Source organism: Protopterus annectens, chromosome 5.part0, assembly GCF_019279795.1.
Source record: "Protopterus annectens isolate FY-2018-M chromosome 5.part0, PAN1.0, whole genome shotgun sequence".
Classification (NCBI taxonomy): Eukaryota; Metazoa; Chordata; order Ceratodontiformes; family Protopteridae; genus Protopterus; species Protopterus annectens.
This window is the reverse complement of record NC_056735.1, coordinates 563502164-563525129: the sequence shown is the minus strand read 5'-3', so window position 1 is coordinate 563525129 and position 22966 is coordinate 563502164.

Genomic DNA, 22966 nt, shown 5'->3' with positions numbered 1-22966 from the left:
ACACTTAAATGCTGCCAATTTACAATTGCAATGATATTCTCTGTTGTGAATTTTGTTTTTAAAAAGTTTGAATTACTGAGAAAATTTGTTGTTATGTATTGATTTTTGGAAGTAATCAAAGCAAATTTTGGTATTTTAGCTATACAAAGAATTACTTTCTCAATTTTAATCTCATCTCCATAGCCTTATGGTCAGACCATATCCTAGGAGGAATATAATAGCATAAAATATTATGCTATTTCACATTTTTATTGTATTATACTGTATATTTGTGTTCATACCTCTCTGTCATAGGTTCTGGTTGAAAAGACCCATATCCCTGTTCTCTTACCTATTTAAGAAATTATATGCATGCATACATACATGCATAAAAAATAAACAAACAATTAACTAAATCTTACTAATCTCAATGTTCATGTTTCGAAATATCAAGATAAAATCAATTCTTTCCTCTTGACACTTAAACAAGTCCCATACCTAGATTTTACATATCTTGTAAGATCATGTTCTAAGCTTTCTGCCCATTCTAACTGCTTGAAATGTATTACCCAATTACCTTATCTGTCATACAACTTTATGCAAAATAATGTTTAGTCATTTTGGTCATTTACCTACCAACTTCTAGGTTCTGTTCATCCTCAACTTCCTAATTTTTTGTTGACTAATTCTTTAATTATCACATAATATTTTAGACTTCAGAAATGTAAATTTCCTATTTAGATATCATAGCAAAACTGTGTATTAAAAGGAGCTACTGTTGTCCAATACACCTGAATACTCAAGACAGGTTTTATAAACATTGTTCACACATACACAGGGCTGGCATATGATAAAAAACGCATATCAATCATCTTACACAGTTTATGAATATCTCCAATCTTCACGGAATAATTAGATATGCTAAAACATACATGGACACATCTAAATACTATCTAGTTACACAAGTGATATACTGTACCATCCTCAGCAGTTCATATGCTTGTGAATAGCAGAAAGCACTGTATATATGTCCCATTTACTATGTTAGTGCAACTATGGACTACCAGCAAAAAAATGTCAACAGAGCGTCCAGAGTAATATGATGATGTGAACAATAAACCATTGCTGAGAAACAATATCAAGATTTCAATACTGAAAATGGCTCAATGTATTAGCAGAAAAAAGAGAATCTGTTATACTTTGTGCTCTATCCCTTCACTATTTTACTCTCCTCCTCTTCTTTTTCCCTCCTTACTCTAGCCATGCTTTCCTATTGTTTCTTATACTGCACTTTATTATTAGCGTTATGGATTCACTGCTATCTTCACACAACATTTTGCTTGCATTCATAATACTTGTTAACTTGCTTGTCTACTGTCATTTATATTTTACGTTTGTATTTGTCCAGGCTGAAATTGAATCAGGTCCATTTAAATCAGTGCACTACTCCTGTTGTTAAACTGAATGAATGAATGAACGAATGAATGACTAAATAAATAAATACATACATACGTTAGACTGTAAGAATGAATTAACACTTTTTTTTCTTTAGGCTCTTTACTTGCAGAGCTGAGAGATTGGGCTCATAGTGTTGCTGGAGGACACACTTCTGTGTGGTAGAACAAGGTGTCTAAGAACTTTTCTAAGATATTTTGCATTTTACCAGAGAAACATTGAATTTCTAGTACCTGCTTTACCTCTCAGCTTTTCTAGATTAAGCCAGCAAATGCATCATTTTGCCTCTTATTTTTCCTTGCTCCATTTTTTTTCTGCTAATTCACCCAGGATTATAGCCAGTCTGTAATGTCAAACATTAGTTTCATACTTCCTAGTGTTCAGGAAATGTACATTAAGGCAAAAACTGGTCTATGAATTTTTGAAGTGAACTACTGTAAAGAAATTGAGAGGCATGCTAATATAGCAATAACCCACGCCTGGGTGTGGGTAATGCGGGATTTAACCACGGTTGGCGTGGTTTGGTCCCGAGGGCGAAGCATTAAATCCCGCATTACCCACACCCAGAAGTGGGTTATTGCTATTATACTATGACGTTATTTAAGACAAGAAATAATTACTTTTCTTAAATAATGGCATTGTATAATGCCTCTTTGCTGCCCTTCCGCAGCTGTCTGGTATCCGCGGCACTTTGCGTTAAGAAGATATCATAGAGCATAATTTGTGTGTGTCTCTACCTTACTTTTGCTATCTAGGAACAGTGAGTGTTTAACTAGCTTTGAAAGCCAATAAGGCACTTAGCAAGGGCTGTCAAACATATATTATACCATGACCCCCCATTAATATTCCAAAAATTGCACGCTGATTGGCCAGCATGCATGTTGTAAATCGACTTATACTAATGGAAAAAGGTCCGGTCGCCCGGACTTTTTCCATTACTATAAGTCTCTTTTAAAACACTGTCTCGCTATGTTAAAAGAGTTTAACATAGCGACACAGGTTTAAAAAAAGCAACAGAGATCTCCGTTGCTTTTTTTAAAGATGTCTCGCTATGTTAAACTCCTTTAACATAGTGACACAGTGTGTAAAAAAGCAACGGAGATCTTGCTTTCTCCGTTGATTTTTTTTTAAACCTGTCTCACTATGTTAAATGGGTTTAACATAGCGAGACAGCTTTAAAATAAGCAACGGAGATCTCCGTTGCTTATTTTAAGGCTGTCTCGCTATGTTAAACCCATTTAACATAGGGAGACAGGTTTAAAAAGCAATGGAGAAAGCAAGATCTCTGTTGCTTTTTACTGTTCTATGTTAAATGGGTTTAACATAGCGAGACAGCTTTAAAATAAGCAACGGACATCTCCATTGCTTATTTTAAAGCTGTCTCGCTATGTTAAACCCATTTAACATAGCAAAACAGTAAAAAGCAATGGAGATCTTGCTTTCTCCGTTGCTTTTGACCACAGCTCTGATGTACTGCGTAGGCATGCGCAGTACATCAGAACTGCTGATACCAGACAGCTGCGGAAGGGCAGCAAAGAGGCATTATACAATGCCATTATTTAAGAAAAGTAATTATTTCTTTTCTTAAATAATGTCATAGTATAATAGCAATAACCCACTTCTGGGTGTGGGTAATGCGGGATTTACCCGCGGTTGTCTTTGTTTGGTCCCTCGTGCTTTGCCCTCGGGACCAAACCACGCCAACCGTGGTTAAATCCCGCATTACCCACACCCAGGCATGGGTTATTGCTATATTAGCATGCCTCTCAATTTCTTTACAGTAGTTCACTTCAAAAATTCATAGACCAGTTTTTGCTTTAATGTACATTTCCTGAACACCAGGAAGTATGAAACTAATGTTTGACATTACAGACTGGCTGTAATCCTGGGTGAATTAGCAGAAAAAAAATGGAGCAAGGAAAAATAAGTGGCAAAATCATGCATTTGCTGGCTTAATCAAGAAAAGCTGAGAGGTAAAGCAGGTACTAGAAATTCAATGTTTCTCTGGTAAAATGCAAAATATCTTAGAAAAGTTCTTAGACACCTTGTTCTACCACACAGAAGTGTGTCCTCCAGCAACACTATGAGCCCAATCTCTCAGCTCTGCAAGTAAAGAGCCTAAAGAAAAAAAAAGTGTTCATTCATTCTTACAGTCTAACGTATGTATGTATTTATTTATTTAGTCATTCATTCGTTCATTCATTCATTCATTCATTCAGTTTAACAACAGGAGTAGTGCACTGATTTAAATGAACCTGATTCAATTTCAGCCTGGACAAATATAAATGTAAAATATAAATGACAGTAGACAAGCAAGTTAACAAGTATTATGAATGCAAGCAAAATGTTGTGTGAAGAGAGCAGTGAATCCATAACGCTAATAATAAAGTGCAGTATAAGAAACAATAGGAAAGCATGGCTAGAGTAAGGAGGGAAAAAGAAGAGGAGGAGAGTAAAATAGTGAAGGGATAGAGCACAAAGTATAACAGATAGCAAAAGTGGGACTGTGTGCGTGCTTACACACATGCAGAAATTTAACACCTAGGGCAAACACATACACACACACACACTGCACCAACACTGGTCCACCCTGTACTGCTGCCCCTCACAAACACACATACACACACATGACAATTGGCGGTAGCAGTGACTGGCTTGGGCATACCTAACCCACACCCTGTGCATATGATGACACTGTGCCACCTCCTGCATACTACAACATCAGTGCAGGAAAAGGTAAACACGTTGCTGATGCACAGGGTGACTACATAGATGTGTATAAGTAGTAACATGTTGGTAACTGTTCACTGTTCCACTATGATTGTGTGTATATCCCAGCATTCCTGCTGCAGTAACTGTATGAATGTCCTGAATTGTTATCTGCACCCATACTACTTACCAAAGTGTACCAGCTGCACACCATCACATGCTACCATTGACTATGGGAATGTGCATCATGTGCTGTATTGTAGATTCAGCTATATGTATCTGTTCTGTCACACATACATTTACACACACCCTGCTACCCCCACACATGCACATGCTCACCTGCCATTTCCATTATTTATGACCCTACATGAGTAGCTGTCGACACATGACAGGTACACATTTGAAAAGTGCACTATTTGGATTACTACCGATTTCCTCCTCTCTACCTGTACTCACAGGGTGCAGGCAACCTCATTAGTTTAAAAGTGTTATGTGCATCAGGTACTGTGGTACCCTGATTGCCATATCCACCATGTTTTCCATACAGAAATGCACACACAGAAACATCCCACATCCACACACTTGCCACATTCAGGTTTCAAAACACTATCTAGGTATGTTCTGGTACATGTGCGTGTTACAGTAGCATATACCACTATACTGAGTACTGGCAGTTGTATGTTGTCATGTTGTTTGTATAGGGTGCTGTCAACATCACTGTTTGTTAAGGGAAATGTGTACCCTGCAGTGCGTAGCCCTATTTGGCAAAAGCCACATCCCACCCCCAGCATTGTGCACACACACTAACCCCACTCACACTAAAACACATACTTTCCATTTGCAAGATTCAAGCCCCTACCTAACTGTGTTATGACACTAGAGACAGACACATTAGCAGAGTGCGCTACTTGCATTAGTGAGAGAAAACTTTTCTAATGCTGTACTTAGAGGGTGCTGACATCATCTGTGTTTAGGAAGAGGGATGTGCACCCTGTAGTGTGTTCTCCCAGTTGGCAAAAGGCACTTTTCCCTCACAGCATTATGCACACACAAATCCCACTCATACTAACTCACATACATTCCCTTTGCAGGATTCAAACCCCTATCTAATTATGTTATGACACCAGAGACAGATGCATTAGCAGAGCGCGCTATACGAATTACTGGGGAGCTTTAATTTAGGTAATATAGTTATAGAGTGCTGACATCATCAGTGTTTCAAAAGGGGAATCTGCATCCTGTAGTGTACTGTCACAGTTGCTAATAGGGGCATTTCCCACACACACATAGATGTGTTTGAGGTTTGCATATGTGGGGGATCCAGTACTCCAGTGTGATTAGTATATGGTTCGATTGCAACAATGAGGGATATACTTCAAGTGGTGGGCTTTTTGTACTCATGTTTGTGATGATCAGGTCTAGCATATTTTCCCCTCTTGTGGGAATGTTGACTACTTGTTCCATAGCTAAAGAGTTTCTGAACTATGGGAACCCTAGAGCTTGGGTATTGTGGCTTCAGTAATGCTCACAGTCTATGTTTGGGTAGTTGAAGTCACCCAGTATGATGGTGTTTGCAGAGAAATCTATACTCTCCTGTGTCGTCATGCAGGCTGTGTGGGATTCCTGAGTTTGAGAGGGTGATGTAAGAGCTCCTCTGTGTCTCTTTCCATGTGGTCCAGGGAGGTACGTCTCAGGTTGTTCACACCAGCATGGACAATGGCTGCCTCATACTTGTACTTGCTGTGGAGTGACTTGTGTGCTTGTGTTATGTGGCACATTCTATCACCTGACAGGTAGCTAAATGTGACCCTCACCTTGCTCAGTCTGGAGAGCGGGACATCAGTGTGTCTGACTATGGCATCACCTATTATAGGTGTATCACACATTGTGTTTGGCCTTATGGGCTGTGCCTGTTAAGAACACTGACTTTGTGAGGTCTGTGCTGCTTGAGATATGTGTTCATGTGGGATGCAGCGTGTCTGGCCATGTCATTTCTGTCCGTGGTCTGGTAAGTATCACCTTTGGTGACATAGGTATTCATATGTCAGCTGGTGAGCATTTGCAGTGTTACCTACTGAAAGTGGTACAGCTTGTTTGTTGTACAATGGACTACATGCAGCCCTGCTTACAGTAGCTATGTTTGCATGCATGTTTCCTTGCAGTTACCCTGGAATACTGATCCGACCTGCCATGCAGAGTTACACAGCTTCTGTGGACTCCTAGTGATATCTGCATAGCTTACTATATGTATGTTCATGTCTCACTTGACAGAATGTCACTGTTTCTCCTGTGCACATGTATGTTGCCTGTGACACTTTCCATATGACTTACCTGGCATCTGTCCACGTGAGCAGTCATATATGCCACTGCAGGACTCTAAACCTGATAATGCACACACCCGAAACATTCCTCAGCATGGAGAACATCGCTATCTGTGCAGTAACAGATACCGGATTCAGGGCTACCAACAGCACCCCAGCACTACCAAGTTATACCTCATACTATGCTTTTCAGGCCCAAAACTTGCAGAAAACCACAAAAGGAGGGGGTGTATTGATATTCATCCAAGATACCCACACCTCCAGGTTGGTGGCAAAGCACCAAACATCAGAGACTATCCATATGCAAGTAACAATGGGTAAAACTGCCTTCCAGGTTATAGCCTGCTACAGACCACCCTCACAAACACAAGAACCGCACTTGGCCTTCCTGAAAACAGTTGGAAATATGTAGGTCTGTCCATACACCATTATATTGGGTGAGTTAAACTACCCAAACATAGACTGGGAGCATGACTGTAGCTCCAACACCTAGCCCAAAGATTACTGGAATTTATATACCAAAATGCTATGGAACAACTTGTTACCACTCACACAAGAGGGGAAAACATACTGAACCTGATCATCACCAACATGGGGACTCCATGCTCCAGACCAGAAGTGTATCCCTCACTGGTAAGATCAGACCATAAACTAATCTCACTGGATATCCACATCCCAAGGCCACCCCCTGCACAGAAGAATACAGTCAACAACTCATGTAAAGCATGTTCACACTCCTCATAAATGGTGTGGAAACCTTCAAAGCCCCAGGCCTGTTGAAAATATGGATCAGACTGCAGATACCTGTATAAAGGCATTCTATGGACACCTTCAGGAATGCATGGATCATGCAATCCCAAATAAAAGCAAAACCCAATCCTCCAAAGGCAGACGTCCTGTGTGGTGGACACCAGCCATAAACAAACTATACAATAGAAGGATGAAGCTACTAAATGATACAACAAACTCCCAAAATGTGAAGGCATCAGTGATGAGTATTAGAAGAAAACTACAGGCACTCATAAGATTGTCTAAGGCCATCTTTGAGAGAAGATTCCACAAGACACTGAGGATAATCACAAGGCTTTCTTTAGTTATGTTAGGAACCTGGGTGGTAATTCCCAGATATGCTCAGAGGTAGTCCAAGATGTCAAAAGAAACACCAAACACACAGACATTGCCAACATCCCAGTGGACAGGTTCACTGCTAACTTCTCCCCCCCTCCACACCAAAAGGGCAAATATTTCTCCCAGCAGAGTGCTGCCCCCCTGACATCTCAGATGCTCAGGTAAGAGCTGCCCCCTCCAAAGCAATAAATACTGCATCAATGGGACCAGGCAGTGTCCCAGGCTGTATCCTACATGAACTCCAAGAAGAGCTACACCCAGACATAACACTACTGTTCAATCCCAGCCTTACTACACGATATGTGGCCAAAGAGTGGCGTACAGCAACAGTGGTCCCTCTACATTTAGGTGGTGCCTTAACGGATCCAGGACACTATCGCCCCATAAGTCTGAATAGCTTGGTCTGCAAAGCTATGGCAAGGATCATCATGAACCTCATAAATATAGATATTGGGGACCTACAGACACTGCATCATACACAGTTTGGCTTTGTCAATGGCAGATCCTGCCTCTCAAACCTGTTTTATTTCTTTGAAACAGTCACCAAGGCCACTGTCAAGGGGAAGGTGGTCTACACAGCCTACCTGGACCTAGCATAAGCCCTTGATACAATACCCCACTTGTGCATTAAAGGGAAGCTCACCAGTGTACATATTAAACCCTATGTCACTACATATATTGCACAGTGGCTCAAGGGCAGAACACACATGGTTAGAATGGCTGGAGCCATGTCAGCCTCAAAACCAGTTACAAGTGGTGTCCCACAAGGCTCAGCCCTGGGATCTGTCTTGTTCAGTATATATTTATCAGAGGTACAGGCCAACATGGAAGGACTGTGGCTGAGCAAGTCACAGATGACTGCAAACTGGACACCATAATCAACTCTCCAGCCAACACACGCATCCTCCAAAAGGGCCTCTTAGAAACAGACGACTTGTGTCACAGCCATGGCCTCAAGCTGAATGCCAAAAAGTGTATAGTCATCCCCTTTAGCAAAAACAAAGTGACCACAAAGTACCACATATGTGTTAATCCATTAAGTACAGAAGCAGGAATTATGGACCTTGTGGCACACAAGTTGATACCATTCTCTCATTTGACAACCACATGGCCAAAGTAGTTAGAAAAACAGTTTATATAGGCCACCTCATCATGGAGGGATTCACATGTAGATCAGGGGGGAACATTGTACCTCTTTACTCATCCCTCATCATGCCCATGATTGACAACAATGCCCCTGTCGGCATGCACCTTACCAGACACCTGCAGTAACTGGAAAGACCACAAAAGTACCTCAACAAGAGGATCAAAGGGCTCAAACATATGCCACATACTGACTGGTTAAAGAAACAGCAGCTCTACTCAGTGGCATACTGCCTCTTCATAGGCAATCTCTGCCTGACATATAAAGACATGTCAAACCCTGACGTAATGGTCATGCTGCACCTCAGAATATCCAAATCCCATCAAGCTACACGCTGGACAGACTTGAACCTCAGGAGTGATATACATAGGACATTCTGGAGGGACACATTCATAACTCAGAGGCTCCCTTCACTCTGGAATAGTATCCCAATACAGGTTAGGCAGAGTCACTCAGTGACTGTCTTCAAGAGGAATATTAATGACTGGATGGGACATTGTAGGTTTACCCTGGGTATCACTTATGTGTCACTGTTAGACAGAGGCACAGTACACTAACCGTGGAAAAGGGCATAGCAAGATAGATTTACAATGCATGGTGAAAGCCACACACAGTCTGGCTAGGTTTATAAATGCACTAGGGCAGATAGCCTAGTATGAACCTATGAACCTATGTATCTTGTTCACCATTGGCCCTATGTGCTGTTAATCACCAATGCAATCTCAATACTATGGTAGCATGTGCAAAGGTCAGTTGTCAGTCACCTCTATGGTACAGTTGTGGAATATGTGAGTCATGTAGTAATGTCACAGCTGCCACATGTACACAGTCAACCCTATCCCCTACCCATGGATGTACAACACATGTATGAGATGGAAACACATAGCCAAACTCTGGACTAAGCACTCTGAACCCAGTACTGGCATAACCTGTCAGGTGGCATGAAATACTACAGTGACTGCAATACCAGTCTGATGTAGACCTACACTGACAGCAATACAAGCACGGGAACACACCAGGCCATTCATGGAGCCTAAGAATGGCATCCTGCCTGAGTGGCAGACACCTCTGCAGCTGGCACACAGGCATACGTTAGGCCTGAACACAGCACGCATAACACATAGCACACAAATCCTGTGTGAAAAACAAGCACAATCTGTACAGCTATACAACACTCCTGCTGCAGTTGTGTTAGGTACTTTTATTGTCCGGTACAGTGAGGTCATGCTCACCAGGCTGGACAAGGTGAAGGTCACAGTGATATGCTCATGGGGCACTATGGTCCACCACATAACACAAACATACAGGTCAGTCAAATGCATGGACACATATGACTCAGTCATTGTCCATGCCACTACAGCTGACATGTGATGTCCCTCACCGGAATACATGATAGGGAACATGGAAGGGCTCACTGAGCAAATGGCACAGGCTGGTAGAACCCTGACCTTGGTTGGCATCATACCCTCACCAGGAATGCTGACATATTACTGAATGCTAATGAATTACTGTAGCTACAACACCCTAGCTGAAAGGTTCTTAGCATGCAGTCACTGCATTGCTATGGAACAACTTCTTACCACTCCCACAACAGGTGAAAACATGCAGCACCTGTTCATCAACAACATGTAGACTATATGCACCAGACCAGGTGTGTATCCCTCACTACTAGGTTGATAGCATCTACATCTCACACTGTATATACACATCCTACATGCAGCACCTGCACAGAAGACCACAGTCATAATGTTACCCAGTGCAAATACCATGTATTCACATGTGACAGGCATCACACATGGTAACTATTGAAGGTCACAGGTACATCTGTGTATTTGGCACACACATACATCATATGTGCATTGCCATAACTGGTTTAATCGATGTCATGCATTATTGTGAGAAACAAACTGCACACATGGGCATTCTGTGTGAGCAAAACACACGTGACATGTCTGGAATCAAAAGCCATATATAATTGTGCTATTGTTTAGAAAGGGGTATGTGCATCCTGTAGCGTGTTTTCCCAATTGCCAAAAGGGATGTTCTTTTCATACAAACTTAGACACACACTAACCCTCGTACAAACTTAGACACACACTAATGTGGAACTAGTGGTTCAGTACTTTCACTGTGGTGGACAGTATCCTGGGCTTTAGTCCTATCACTGCTTTACATTTCCATAGTGAGCACAACAGCCTGGTTAGGGTCCAGTTGTGCACATCTGACCATGTTGCATTATGTTCAGATATTAACTACTTACAACAGCCTCGTCCAACATCAGTAGTGTATTCCACAACATAGGTGTACATTGGCAAACACTACCGATGTGCCCTAGGCCATTTCTAATGCTAGTCAGAGAGTGTGTTTGTCCTTCAAGACATTGTAAGTGTAGTTTGCCATGACATATGTCATGTTTAGTATACTGTGCCTCTGTCTACCCGTGACATAACAGTGATACCCAGGGTAGACCTACCATCTCCCATCCACTCATTAAGATTCCTGTTGAGGAGAATCAACAAGTGACTCTATGGATAACCTGATCTGGTAGTTTACTCATGCATGGGGGTGGCTTCTGTGTTATGGATAATGCAGTACAGCTTGTTCTATGTATGTCAGTGCTGGGGTTCAGGTCCCTCATGTGCATAGCTCACTGCCATTCAGATTGTACAAGGTGCAGCATGTTCCTTGATTCCAGCTTGGACATGGCTTTCTACATCAGGCACAGCTTGCGTCTGGGTGGCCAGCATGGCAGTGTGTGGAGTTGCACTCTTGTTTAATCAGGCAACACATTACATCTGTTCAAGCTCTGTGATACTACTGGTGGGGTACTGTTGTGGACTTTACAGTTGATGGAGGTGTCTGCTGAGGTACACCCCACAGGGGCTGTTGTAGTCAATTGTAATGCTGATGAAGGATACCTGCAGAACCACAATGACCTCCCCTTATCTAGATGTCATAACCTTCATGATTAGGTTGGTATATGGATTGTTTCTGTTAACACTACAGCCACATGTTTGTCCAATGCAGGATATCTATCACCTTGTGTACCCAGGTCTGTCATTACATGTTAAGTATGTAATGGGTTAACACCTATGTGGTAATTGGTGGTCACTTACTGTACATCCACAGAGGTTGACTATACAGTTTTCTCCATTTAACTTGCTGACATGGCTATGGCACCAGTTGTCTGTTTCTATGTGGCCCTTTTTGTGGGATGCTTGTGACAGCTGGAGTGTCAGATATGTTGGGCAGTTTGTAGTCCTCTACAAACATATTCAGGCACAGTCCTTACATGTTGGCCTGTACCTATGGGGCATATATACCAGATGGGGAAGGTCCCAGGACCAAGCTTTGTGGGATACCTGTTATACGTGGTTTGTAGTCTGACATGGCTCCAGCATGTCTGACCATGTCAGTTCTGTCGTTGGTCTAGTTTGCAACCCCTCTAGTGACATAGGGGTGCATATATAAGCTGGTGAGCATATCTATATTGAACACTTAGGGTATTGTATGGAAGGCCTTGCAAGGTCCAGCTACGCTATGTGGACCACATTGCCCTCATCAGTGACCTCAATTACTGTTTCAACTGAGTCACACATGTTTAGGGGCAGGGTCTGCACTTAATAAACCCACACTGGGTAGGGTCGGGTGTCAATAGATCCCCAATATCTTTATGTCTGTGGTACATGCTGATCCTTTCCATAGCTGTGCAGACCAAGCTTCTCAGGATTCTGTGGTGGTTGTTTTTAGTATCCATTCAGGCAACACCTTTCTTGAGAACGACCACTGTTGCTGTACACTGCTATTTGGGTACATATCCTGTGGTAAGGCTGACATAATGTCAGAGAGGCAGCAGTCTGCTGGGAAAGATATTTTGCATTATGGGGGGGGGGTTGCACTGCACCTGTCAGGATGTATGTTGCCAATACGTGTGTGTGTTTGGTATGTTGTTTGTAATATTTGTGTGATCCAGAGCATATCTGGGAATTCACAACACGCTTCCTACCATCAGTTGCAGCAGCCTTGGGATTATCCTTAGTGTCCTGTACAATTTGTATCATAATAGGTTCATAGGTTCATACTAGGCTATCCACCCTAGGGCATTTGTAAGCCTAGCCACAGTGTGTGTGGCTTTTGCCACCCCTTGCTATGTGAATATTATGGCCATTTATGATTTACCTAGCTGTGGCTCTGTCTGGACATGACACAGTAAAGACCCCCAGTGTACAGCTACAATCTACAATCATCCATCCATTTTGCCAACGTCCTGTTGAAGAGTGTCAGTGAGGGGCTCTGCCTAACATGTAGTGGTATTCTGTTCCAGGGTGTGGAGAGCCTCAGGGTTAGGTATCTGTCCCTCCAGCACATCCTATTTGATTATGTGTTGAGGTTGACATCTCTGACTCACACAGCTCCGATGGCTTTGAGTTTTCTGGGGTGGAGCATGTCCATTACTTCTGTGTTGGACATGGACTTGTACAACAGACATACAATGCCTCTGTGTAGGCAGTATGTGACTGCATTCAGCTGGGGTGTCTACAGCCAGGCAGCATATGACATTTATTTGAGACCCTTTCTAACTCTTGGTGAGGTACCTTTGAGGTCTTTCTAACTGCTGCAGGTGCCAGGTAATGTACATCCCAAATGAGGCATTGTACTACATTATGGGTCTGATAAGGGAACAGTATAGGGGCACAATGACCTTTGTTAATGTAGATGTGAATCCTTTCATGATACAGTGTCCAATATAGACAGTCTTCCTAGCCAAATTGGCAATGTGACTGTCACATAACAGGTTACTGCCCACTTGTGTCACTAGGTCCCTGATTACTCCTTCCATACATAATGGTTTACTACCTATGTGGTAATTTGTGTGTACCTTGTTTTGTATTTGGTGGTACATTCATACTGTCCACTGTCTTCAGGTCAGCGGGGTGGGGTTCCTGTGTGTGAGAGTGTGGTCTGTAGCATGCTACAGACTGTACAGCAGCCTTGCCTACGGTTAGTTGCACATGGGTGGACTGCAATGACGTAAGCATTGTCAGTTACCTGGAGGTATGGGTGTCTGTGCTGAATATGGATACTCACCCTCCTTTTATGTTTTGTTCCAGGTTTTGTGGCCATAACACATGATATGTGGTATTACCTGGTAGTGCTGGTGTGCTGTCACGAGGCTTGCAGCAGGTTTCTATCACTGGACAGACATCAATGTTCTCCATACTGGGGAGGGCCTCAGGAGCATGCATATTGAGGTTTACACATCTGGCATTGATCAGCATTACCCTTCTGTTTCTTTCCAGTTTTGTTTTCTATGGTGGTGGGTTAGTCTTTACGGCCTTGCCTACAAAAGGATCTCTGTAGATTGCTAAAGCCTTAGGCAATATCCAGACGCCCATGGGTAACAGGTGCAAGCCATCCCTGGAACAGCAGCATGTCTCACTATGGAGTCACCTATTACAACTGTATCAGGCATGTTGTTTCTCCTTCTGTCCTGTGACTGTTTGGCACACCAGCTTTGTGTACTATGTGTTACATGTGCTATGTCTGGAGGTTGTTTTATTGGGTGTCTGCTTTGGAGGCTTGTGTTGGTGTTGTGTGTTTGTAATTAGGGCCTCTGGGAATATTTTTGTGTTTATGTGTTTGGTTTACAGTCGTTGTAGGTCTATGTGGGACTGGGTTTGTGGTGCATGTGGTTACCTTGTCCTCCTGACTAGTTTTGACAGTACTGATTTGGGGGTGCTCAGGCTCTGGTTTGGCTACCTGGTTGCGTCTATCACATATATTTGTATTTATTGGGGTGAGTTGTTGTTGTGTGTGTACTTGGGACAGGTGTCACATTGCCTCTGGATTCACAGATTTTACTTGTTTTGCCTGGCCTTAGTGGATTGTATGTGTGGACACATTTTATTGCCATACTAGTGATCACTGATTACTTCACTTTTTATGTTTGATCTATCATGTGGTAGCTTCCTCATTCTCTTCAATGGTTTAGTAATTGCTGGAGTCCAGCATGCCAGATGCCTGGGTGTATGGCATTGTGTCTTGTTGTTATTTGTGATTGCAGACTCCAAGCACTCTTGGCTTTGTTCATGGTATGCCTGCATAACATGTTCTGCAGTGTGTCCCATATTCTGGACTTGCACAGGGCCTTTCATGGATTCCACATTGGTTTGTAGGGGTGCAAGCTATGCTTTATACATGTGTTTCACTGTGGTATTCTGGCCAGGGACTGGGGTCGGGATGTGTAACTACAGTGTGATTACTCTATGGTCTGGTCTTACCAGTGAGGGATACACTTCTCATCTTGACATCCAGTACACATATTTCTGATTATCACATCCAGTATGCTTACCCCTCTTGTGGAAGTGTTACATTTTGCATGTCCATTTTGTTTGATGGATTCTGGGAAATTGTCTACAAATGTGTCGGTGCTAGTATAATACAAAGAGTTTGTGACAAACGTCTCAAAAGCTGACTTCACACTTCTTCAGACTGAGATGGTATGCTTTAAGCCCACTGGGCCAGTGGAAACTACAACACACAATGGTGACTCCTTCACAGACGCTTTCTACGGACATCTCCAAGAAAGCATGGACCATGCAATCACATATAAAACCAAGACCCTCTCCACCAAGGGAAAGTGGCCTGTCTGGTGGACCCCAGCCATAAACAAACTGTATAACAAATGAAGGATACTAATGCAAGACAGAAGCTAAATCTCCTAAAGGGAAGGCAGCTGTGAGCAGCACTAGTAAAAAGCTACATTCTCTTATAAAGACATCCAAGGTCAACTTTGAGACAAAAATCACCAAAGACAAAGATAACCACAATGCCTTCTTCAGTTATGTCAGAAACCTGGGTGGGAACCCTCAGATATGCTCAGAGTTGGTACACAACAACATAAATTTCAGTGACCTGACAGATATTGGCAACATTCTGGCAGACAGGTTCAGTGCAATTTTCCCCCTCTCTCACCCCCAAAAGACGATAGTTATCACAGCTGAATGTAATCTCACTGTCATCTCAGATGTCCATGTGAGAGACGCACTCAGCAAAGACATAAAACACAGCATCAGTGGGACCTGATGGTATCCCCAGTTGCGTGCTACGTGAACTCCAGAAGGAGCTAAACCCGTATATACAAATGCTATTTAACCTTAGCCTTGCTACAGGATATGTACCTGAACACTGGCGTACAGCAACAGTGGTCCCACTCCACAAAGGAGATGCCTCCACAGACCCTGGGAACTACCACCACACAAGCTTAACCAGCCTTGTCTGCAAAACTATGGAAAGAGTCATTATGGAGCTCTTAAACAGAGACATTGGTGACCTACAGACCCTTGATCCCACCCAGTTCAGCTTTGTACAGGGCAGATCATGCCTTTTGCACCTAGTTGACTATTTTGAAACTGTCAGTAGGGCCATTGATGAGGGCTAAGCGGTCCACACAGCCTACCTACACTTGGCTAAGGCCTTTGACACAATACCCCACTCAGGCATCATAGACAAGCTCAACAGCTGAAATATAAAACCATATGTCACAGGATAGCTTGCAAAATGGCTAAAAAACAGAACCCATAAAGTCGACATTGCAGGTGCCTTGTCAGATTCAAAGCCAGTCACAAGTGGTTTCCCACAAGGATCTGTCCTGGGACCCCTCTTATTTGGTATTTACTTTTCAGATGTGAAAGCAAACATAGGAGGGTTGTGACTGACAAAGTTTGTAGGTGACTGCAACCTAGGCACCATAGTGAATACATCAGCCAGCACACACATCCTACAGAATGCCCTCACAAAAACAGATAGCTGGTGCCGGAATCATGGCCTGAAACTGAATGCAACTGATGTGTAGTCATCCCCTTTGGGAGGAACAAAGTACCCACAAATTAACACATAGACAGCAACCCACTGAGCACAGAAAACAAATCAGACACCTGGGGACCCATGTAGATAGTGACCTCTCGTTTGACACCCATGTTGCCAAAGTGGTTAGAAAGACTTTCTATCTTGCCCGCCTTATCATGAAGGGTTTTCCATCCAGATCAAAGGAGGTCATTGTACCCCTATACTTCTCCCTTATCAGGCCCATGATTGAATACAAAGCCCCATTTGGTATGTACCTCACCCAGCACTTGCAACAGCTGGAGAGACCCCAAATGTACCTTACCAAGAGGATCAAGGGTCTACAACACATGTCATATGCTTCCAGACTAAAGAAAATCCAGCTTTATTCAGTAGCATACCACCTACTTACAGGTGACGTATGCCTGACATACAAGACCATGTCCAATCAGGATTTGGTGGACATGCTCCACTGCAAGCAATCCAAATCCACCAGAACCATGAGAGCTAAAGATTTGAACCTCAGCACATACATGTATAGGACATGCTGGAGGGACAGTCATAACTCAGAGGCTTCTCACACTCTAGCACAGAATCCCAGTTCATGTTAGACTGAGTCCCTCACTGACTCTCTTCAAGAGAAATCTGGACAAGTGGATGTGAGATCGTAGGTTTACCCCAGGGGTCCTCCCTGTGTCACTACTAGACAGAGGGACAGTCAACTTATTCGATTAAGTAAGGGGGTCATAATGTGTCACTACTAAGTCAGAGGCACAATATTCAGAATCTATTCTGTACACTTATTACCACTATAAGGGGTGGCAATAGCCACATTACTATGGCTAGGCTTATAAATGCACTAGGGCAGATAGCCTAGTAGTAAACTATGAAACTATGAAACTATGGTGTATGTGTAGGTATTTTCAGTCAAGCAATATAATGTGGTTTGGGGGGCTTGATATCTTCATGTATTCCAACATAGGCCTGGTGCAGTTCCTGCTATTAGGACAGTGGTCTGCAGCAAGCTATATAGTAGTAGGCAGTTTTAGCCATTGGTATTTGACCATGGCTAATCCATGCTGCTTCTTGTTGTGGTACCAACATGGGGGTGTGGTTATCCATGACATTTATTGCTAGTCACCCTCGTTTTGTAGCTTGTTCCATGTTTTGCAGCTGTACATCACTGTATGAGGTGTGACCTGATAGTGTTAGGGTGCTGATGTGGGCTTTGACCCGGTTTTCTATTACAGCACTGATATCTACATTCTCTATACTGTGTGCATTTACACTGCACGCATCTTGCTGTTTATACTTCTGGCACTGGGTAGCATTACATCTAGGTTCCTATCCCTTGTGGTACCTATGAAGATGGGTTTGTGTTTTTGTGGTTCATGATTGGTGAGGGTGGATGTTAGTCAGAGTCCTCAGGTGTGCATATGGTACATGGTGTTACATTACTTAACACATGGCATTCATGCCTCAGGTGATGCTGCAGGGCTGCCTCTGTCGGATGCACATACTACACTCCCTGTACATGTTTGGAAGCAGGTTGTGTCATGTTAGGCGTCCCTGTTACTATATGAGTGAGTCGGAGGGGGTATCAGTCCCAGTGTTCCTATTGAGCCAGTGTATGTGCTATGCATTGCCTCTTTGCCAAGGCCAGGGCATACTGGGCACGCCTCCTTCTGCCTACTGGGGCAAGGTCAGGTTGTTCCTCCTCTGAGTCACCCTCTGCCTGTGGTGGCCTTGGCAATGGTGGGGGTATGTTTGGCCCAGCCCTAGGCTGGTCCTGCTGCAGCTGTTTCCGCAGGATCATATTATGTAGCATAGCACATATCATGATCATTTGGGTACATGTAGTTGGTGTGTACTGCAAGGCTCCACCAGATGTGTCCAGACACCGGAACTGTGACTTGAGCAGCCCAAACACACGCTCTATGACATTACGTGTTTGTGCGTGTGCCTCATTATGGCGTTCCTATTCAGGTGTGTGTGTGCATTTCTGATGGGTGTCATCAGCCACGGCTCAAGTGCATAACCTGCATCCCCCACTAGGTGTCCGTGTGGGAAGTCCCCACTGGCAAATGATTGGTACAGCTGCGTCAGATGCCAGATGTGGGAATCATGGTAGCTCCCAGGGCAGCCAGCACACACGTTCATTATTATGCCCTGGGCATCACACATGACCTGGCAGTTGATGGAGGGGAATCCCTTGCGGTTAATATAGGCTCTACCCCGCTCACCGGCTGGTGCTTTGATGCGTATGTGCATGCAGTCTATTGCACCCAGTACCTCAGGGTATCCCGCTATTTGCTGGAAGAGACGCATATTGCTGGCCAATACCTCACGGGCATTGGGGAAATATACATGATCACTGACATGTGCTGACATGGCATCCAGGAACTGGTGCAGTACCCTGGAGGCTGATGCCTGTGATATCCCCATCATGTCACCAGTTGGTTTCTGGAAGGTACCTGTTGCTAGTATTCTTAGGCCAACACATACCTTGGTTTCCACTGGGATGGGTACCCCTCTGTTGATTCTGTGTGTGAGACGTGGCCTGCACAGCTCAACAATTTGCTGCAGAAGGTGTATGTCCACTCTGTAGCGCTCTACTATCTCCAGCTCATGTAACCCATGGTAGGTGACCCTGGGCCTGTATACTCTTCTCCTTCTCCTCACTCTGGGTTGTCTGTCAGCATCTGCATTGTCACCACCCTCAGCAATTCGCCTATGCCTGATTATAACAGCTATGGCAGCCCCTAGCATTTCTGCTCTGAGTTCAGCTTTTTCAGTTTTTAATTCTGATAGCGTACTCCTTTCTTGCAGTATCTCTTGAGAGAAACACCCTGCACTGCTGCTTGCAGTGTTTTAAGTGCTGGGTTGGGCTTCTAGTCTGCCTGTGTAATTGCCTGCTTCTAATTGTTATCACCAATTAACTCCAGCAGTATCCTCTGGCAGCTTCCTTGTAATCTGGTTGTTTCCTTTTTCCTCTCTGTTTCCTCAAGGGGAGCAATGTGCACACCAGCATAAGCACGCTCACAGTGACTTAAACGCGCGCACACATCCTTACATGGTTTGAACTGGGCTGATTCATGGTAAAACGTGCGCACATTGCCTTACACACGTGCATGCCCGCGCAAACCATTGTAAACGGTTTGCAACACGCTCCCACATGTTGAACCTGCCTTACACGCGCACACACGTGCGCATGCAAGTATATCAAGAAAGTTTGAGTGTAGGGATAGTGTGCACCCTCTATTTCTTGACTTTCCTAGTGTTCTGTTGGGACACACCTCTCTCCCTGATGTCTGTCTGTCATCTGTCACATTCCACTGCCCTCCAATGTGATACATTTATTTCTATTATCCCCCCCCCCGTGATGTCACCTACCTCTTACTCTATTCCTCCCCCTTCTGTAACTCTTACACTACTTGGAAAGTGCTCATTACCTATGTGGCAGTGTGATTCAGTATTGAAACCCTCATTTACATAGGATTGCCTAGTAATGTTTAGTTACATCTCTTACACTGAGCTTCCCCCCCTTGGCAACCACTACACGGTGGCCATATTGTTTTTGGTCTGCTAGTCCCTGCATTGTCATTCCATGTAATACATAAAACCCACAATTGTGAGCTTATAAGCTTCGGTTTTACTTTTGAGCAGCGCACCCGTTTGCTGGTGTGCGCTGCAGTTAAACATAAAAATCCCCCGAAAAAAAAAAAAGTTATTTTAAATAATTTTGCATCACTTTTTAATGCCAATGGCCACATATCTGGCCATTGGCATGCTAGATGACACATATGCACCCTTTATTTGGAGCTGACATAGCTCCGTTGTCAATTTTGCAGAAATGTATTCAGTTGCAGCTGAGTACATTTCTGCAGCTAAAACGTCCGTTACACAGACTGGTTTGGGCTTCCTGGATTGCTCAAATACCTCATTTGCATATCTTTGAGCTGCAAATGAGGTATTGAGCATTTCCACGCCCAGTCCATGTAAGAGACGTTTTAGCTGTCTCTTACACGGAGGTTTGGGCTGTTCCTGGATCGGGAGGCTTACACATAGGCTTACACTACTCTTAAACTCTGTGTAAGTCTTCGTGAATCCAGCCCAATGTTATTTACTTCTGCTGAAATGATAAATGCAAGCTAAGTATTCAGCTATAAATTACTTTGGAAGAGCATTAACCACGTTTCCTACTCTAGATTGGAATAGGAAATTAACTATTTTTTCATGATTTTAATTTGTACTTTGTCATAGTGAAAAGAACTGTAACAATGTGCTAAAAGATATCCTTTGTAACTGTCAACTGAATTTTTTAATAACTTACTTTTATTTTGGAGCTTATCTCCCTGGGCCTCTACTGAAAATGGACATATATCCAGTTGGACTAGTCCGGTCAACAAATGTAAAATAAAATAAAAAAAAAAATGAAATAAAATAAATAAATCTAAAAAAAAAATAATTCCCAAAAAGTATGTTAAGTAATGCTATTTTTTAATTGAGATGTAGAAGTACTTCATAAAAAGGATTCTAAAAGAAGTAACATGCTTTCAGTAAACTACTGCTACAGAATTCATATCAGCCTGAAATGTGACTGCTATATCCTCTTAGTATAATTACATAGCAGATGTAAAAATCACCACCACTTGATATTATTACACTATTTTTGTTTATGAATAAAGATTTAATAAAAATAAGAAATCAGTGTTAATAATTATTGCCTAATGTATTGTATTATGAGTCCATTTATTGTCTCCATTCATTTTGTCTCTGCCCGATCTCTTTTTCTTATTTTAATTATGATTTACTTTGTCTTTCTTTTTTCATTTTTCTTTTCAATTTCTGTTAATTTTTCCATAGGACAAGAATCTCTTTGAGCAGCCCAACAACATTCCTCCCATGTCAGGGAACATTCACCCTCTTCCCGTCCTGCCACTTCCTCAAAGAGCCAGAGTGATAACACCATGTGGTTTCTGGGGACCATAGCTTAATTGAGTTATTTAGTAAACAGTTACTACTGTGCTGTCTTGGTATGGAAATGTGCAATGAAAAGATGCAAGGAAAAGTAGGCTGAACAGCAACACTGGACTTCTTCACTTAATCATAATTTCTGTTCAAGTCATTATTGGATGAAAAGGTTGCATAAAAAGAAAAACAATTAAATGCACTTCAGAACATATAGAAAGTCATGGCTTCTTGATAAAGCAGATGACTAAGGCATTAAATGTGAGAAAAGATAGAAGAAAGTAATGTGCATTTTGTAGGGAGCCTGAGATAGCTGAAAAACAGAGGAGCACGGTAGGATGCATGTGTGTGTGTGTGTGTGTGTGTGTGTGTGTGCGTGTGTGTGTGTGTGTGTGGGGGGGGCAGTAAGCAGTGCCTAGGGCACCATTTCATTTAAGTCCAGCCCTGTACTTAGAGCTGCTGCAATGTATCATTGTTGCAACTAAATGTCATTAACCATGAATGTCCCTCTGTGACATGGCCCAACACAAAGAGATGCATAGTCCTGTTTTGATATGTGCTATATGCCTGTAGGGATATAAGAGCATTGTAGGTACAGATCAGTCTGTACATACTATTCTTAAAACTATGCAACATGAATTAAAATGTTGCTTAAGAGAGGTGGTAATGATAGTGTGATACTTAGAGTGAAGTGTCCATGGGCCCCCAACTTGACATTTGCTGGGGGCCCCAAAATGCTAACACCTGTTCTGATTGATAAGATTTGCAAAAGTAAGATTAGGTTGCAGCTGTTGTGTACAAATGAACAGTTTAATGGAAGCACTCTTAAGGTTTCTAGCATATTTAACCCCCCCCCCCCACTGCACCCGACTTTACAACTCTTTGAGAAAATATATGAATTGGACTTTAGGAACATGTATAATTTTATAAATAAGAAAGTGACGACAATTTGACAGTAGAACAAAAAGACTTAATTGACTTTCTAAGATCCCAAAAGATTAGAATAATGAAACCAGACAAGGGGGAGGGCTGGTAGTCATGATTATAATCACTACTGAAGCATATGAAGAAGTCTCCTTGAATGAAATGAATAGGGCTACTAATATCATATATGGTCAACTTCAGGATATGCTCATTGAAGGAAGTATTACTTTAGATATGTTTAATTATTTCAATATGCTCTCCCCTAAGATTCCAACTATTTTTGGGGTCCCAAAGTTGCATAAGAGTACTGAAAATCCTCCCATGTGCCCTATTGTGGACGGGAGAAATTTAGTAACTTTTGGATGTGCCAAATTCCTGGACCATGAATTTAAAAAAAATTGTAGGAGAGGAGAAACAAATATGTAGAGACTCATGACTTTTTGTACACAATAAATGGTTTGGAATTTTGTGAAATTGATATTTTAGTAGC